The sequence below is a fragment of the Nerophis ophidion genome, linkage group LG10 (genome assembly GCF_033978795.1).
Source record: "Nerophis ophidion isolate RoL-2023_Sa linkage group LG10, RoL_Noph_v1.0, whole genome shotgun sequence".
Lineage (NCBI taxonomy): Eukaryota > Metazoa > Chordata > Actinopteri > Syngnathiformes > Syngnathidae > Nerophis > Nerophis ophidion.
Window position 1 is genome coordinate 16625527 of NC_084620.1, and position 4795 is coordinate 16630321.

A 4795-nucleotide genomic window follows, 5' to 3' on the forward strand; every position below is an offset into this window, starting at 1 on the left:
ATCATCAACTTAAAGTGCCCTCTTTGGGGATTGTAATAGAGATCCATCTGGATTCATGAACTTCATTCTAAACATTTCTTCACAAAAAAAGAAATCTTTAACATCAATATTTATGGAACATGTCCACAAAAAGTCTAGCTGTCAACACTGAACATTGCATTGTTGCATTTCTTTTCATAGTTTATGAACTTACATTCATATTTTGGTGAAGTATTATTCAATAAATATATTCATAAAGGGTTTTTAAATTTTTGCTATTTTTAGAATATTTAAAAAAAAATCTCACGTACCCCTTGGCATACCTTCGAGTACCCCCAGGGGTACGCGTACCCCCATTTGAGAACCACTGTTTTAGATTGTGTGCTTGTACTTCTCTTATTTTTTTTTATTGGTGTCATATGTCTTAATTTGTGATATGGATTCCCTGGGTCTGAAATAGATGACTCTTTGATGAACTTCAGAATACAGAATAAGAAATTACAGTCAATGATGTCACATTTATTTTTATTTATTATTAATTCTGCTGATTTTTTTTCTTTTATTTGTTTAATTGTTGTTGTATATTTTTATTCTGTGATATGGAACTTGAAAGTACAGAAGAAGAAATTACAGTCAGTGTTGTCACATTATCAGAATCAGAATAGTTTTGATTGCCATTGTTTGAGAACAGGTTCACAAACTAGGAATTTGTCTATTATGGGTGCAAGCACAGGCTCACTGACAGCCATGCAGTGGCCATGTTTTGTGCAGGAAGAGGAGGGGCAACACCAAAGAGCTGGGGAGACACATGGTAAAATTAACCACTGTTAGTACACATTGACTGAAGGTGAAGTGGGGAAAAATATTGAACACGAAATGCGTCGTCAGACCACAACTGTGCCTCAGGTACAACACCGCCAGGATGACCAGGATGGTATGAAAGGCCCTTCGTTTGCTCTGGTTGATCTTATTTCTGCATTTTAACCCTCCCCCTGGTCCAACAAGTGAGTAGAGAATAGACAGGCTGCAAAAGGTTGCGACAATTAAGGCTAGGCACAAGATAATAATGTCCATGATATTTGAGTGCAGGCTAAAATGTAGACAAATGGCTTGAATGATGCAAAACAGCCAGGCACCTGCTATAGTGATGTTTCGGAGTCGCACACTCTGCCTCAGCCTCAGGTAGGTGACGGGATGGACCACCGCCAAATAGCGATCCACGCAGGTCAGTATGTGAAAGAACACCTGACCGTACCATATAAAGTAATATAACTTCATGCCCAGCTTCAGGATGTATGTATGCTTCGCCAATATTATGTAAACTCTCATGAAGCTGCCTGCCACACCGATCAGCTCGATGGCGACCATGTGGAAAGTGAACATGTCAGAGTGAGTGAAGGAAGAGGTCTGACAGAAAGCGGTGTACAGGATGGAGAGGAAGAGGGGGAGTAAAAACATGTTGATGAAGTCATTCAGTATGAAAATGGTGCGCATGGGCGAATTAATGAAGCAGGAATGGATGTCCAGCTGAGATGACGAGTTCATCTGCAAGAAGACAAACCAATCACAGTTGACTTTTCAATGAAGATGGATGACACAAAGGCTTTTTTTTACATTAGACATAAGCAAACTTGTAAATTATAATATCTAAAAAAATGGATGAATGGATGTTAGCTCAGTCTTGGCATCAAAGGTGGGCCTGGGTGGGCTTCAAAGTAATATTTAGATATTGACACATCCCATTTGTGCTTCTCTGAAGGTTATTCTAGTAATGTATGCACAGATGAGGTTTGTCAATAACAAAATGTTACCTTGAATCCCTTTTTGGCAACCAAGAATAAATCGATTTAATGAATACATCCAAACACTTTATTAATATTTATTATTTATTGTTTATATTTATTATTTATTAACAGTTAATGTTGGTTGTAGCTTTTTAACAAGAAAGAGTTTTTTGCACATCTTCATCGGAGCTACAACAGTGCTATACAATTAATACTACAGAAATGATTTACGGGAATCAATTATAGAGGGTGCCCCCTGGAAAAATGTAACACCCCCCTTCAATATTTTTCTGCAGCCAGGTCTGTGTTAGCAAACTTGTTGATTATAATATCTAATGTTAGCTAGCTAGATGCCTCGACCTGAACGTGATGATGAAAGAATGAAAGCAGCCGTTTCTAAACCCACCTTGTCAGAAGCTCTTTCAGTCTGAACGTTTTAGATGATCGGTGTGATGAGGAAGCAGGTAAGAGGCTGCTTTGCAAGTTGCAGAGCATCATGTCTTTACTGTACAAACTGTAACTCGACCCAAGCTCATGTGTTTTCCACCACTGCACGCTCCAGGAAGCACGACATTCACGATAGAAAATATTCAAAACAGTTCTCGGTATTAATGGGTGTTGCTATTTACATCATGACTTTTGTCTTTGATTATGTGTTTACATTTGACTTTTTATTGCTTTTCATAATGAAAATTTGTGAAACATAACTATAAAAGAACAATACAGTCAAGTACGTTGCACCCTTACACTCCACGTGTCATGATCCGTGGTCCGGATCATGTTTTTGTGTTTTCTGTTATTTTTGGCCCCTTTTTGTTATTGCTTGTGCACCTGTGAATTTGTTTCGTCACCATGGTTACTTTATTTTCACCTGCCTTGAACGCACACCTGCTACTCATCTATTAAAGCCTACCTTTGTTATCACTCGTTCTACCTTCATTGTGATTTTCTGCATGCAACCTGTCGACGTTAGTTTTCTGCCTTGCATATAGTTTATGCCAAACAAACAAGCCATACTACGTAAGTCTTGTTTGTTTTCTGCGCTAAGTTTTTAGACTTAGTTTCCGCCTGCGATCGGCACGTTGTTCTTTTGTTTGTTCTGTCTTTGGGTACATTTATGATTTATGAGCAATAACTCTTATCCTACCTCACGCTGTCGTCCGGAGCCGTCCGTTCTGCATTCCGGGAGAACAACCACGCAGCAAGCTGCGACCCCCCCACGTGACACCACAGCTCTCATGTGCGCGTTTTTGCAGCGATGGTGTGGAAACTTTTTGGATGTCTTAAGTTCAGGGCACTCCATGCCGTCCAAATTGTTTAAGTTTATTAGTTACATTCATTAAACAATTAATCCAAGAAACAGAATACAAATGGAAGCTTTTTTTCTAATATAAAAGAACAGATTAATTGTTGCAGCCCCATCAGATCTAATTAACCTGTCCAAGCCTGAACAGATCCCAACAGACATTCTCCTGGTCACATTGAGTCAACAAGCTTCAAACAGAGAACATAAGAAAAACTGTTCAATCTTCTTTGCTACACTTACAAAGCGTTTTAATTTCTCTTCTCTCAAACGGGTTCAAGCTAAACCCCCACCACGTGTTTGAATGTGTATGTGTGTGCAGTGACCCACATCTTTCTCCTTTCGACACGCAAACACACACACCACACCAAATCTGCATTCTGGGAGGTAACAGGCTTCTATCTGGTTAATGTATACAGTATGTACGGACGGTGTGGCGCAGTGGAAGAGTGGCCGTGTGCAACCCGAGGGTCCTTGGTTCAATCCCCACCTAGTACCAACCTCGTCACGTCCGTTGCTCCTGATGGGTGCTGGTTAGCGCCTTACATGGCAGCTCCCTCCATCAGTGTGTGAATGTGTGTGTGAATGGGTAAATGTGGAAGTAGTGTCAAAGCGCTTTGAGTACCTTGAAGGTAGAAAAGCGCTATACAAGTACAACCCATTTATTTACATCCGTATAATGCATATGTTCCTTCTTGACTGCACTTAAAGGTAGAATATATTTATATTATTCTCATATTATATATTATATATATAATATATATATTATATTATTTATTATTATCATTGTTTATTGTGATTTAACTGTGGTGCTGCATTTCCCCCAGGGATCAATAAAGTACATTATATTCTATCTATTCTATTCTATTCTATTACCTTAGCACCAGGCATTCACCCTGGGTTCTCACCCTGCAGGTAGATGGCTTGTAAAGGGTCATGTGGTTCACAAGGCTTGTTCACCTGAACGTACAGTACACACAGCGGCCACTTCATTAAGCGCACATGCACAATTTAAAGAGCAAATACTTAAGCTGCATTATTCAATCTATCAATCAATCAATCAATCAATGTTTATTTATATAACCCTAAATCACAAATGTCTCAAAGGACTGTACAAACCACTATGACTACGACATCCTCGGAAGAACCCACATAAGGGCAAGGAAAACTCATACCTAGTGGGCAAGGAGAATTCACACCCAGTGGGACACCAGTGACAATGATGACAATGAGAACCTTGGAGAGGACCTCAAATGTGGGCAATCCCCCAACCCACCGCCCCCACTTAGGGGACCGAAAGCAATGGATGTCGAGCGGGTCTAACATGATACAGTGAAAGTTCAATCCATAGTGGCTCCAACAAAGCTGCAAGAGTTCAGTTCAAAGCAGATCCAAGACAGCAGCAAGAGTCCCGTCCACAGGAAACCATCCCAAACGGAGTCGGATCAGCCTCGTAGAGATGTCCCCAACCGATACACAGACGAGCGGTCCATCCTGGGTCTCGACTCTGGACAGCCAGTACTTCATCCATGGTCATCGGACCGGACCCCCTCCACAAGGGAGGGGGGGACAGAGGAGAAAAAGAAAAGAAGCGGCAGATCAACTGGTCTAAAAAGGAGGTTTATTTAAAGGCTAGCGTATACAAATGAGTTTTAAGGTGAGACTTAAATGCTCCTACTGAGGTAGCATCTCCAACTGTTACCGGGAGGGCATTCCAGAGTACTGGAGG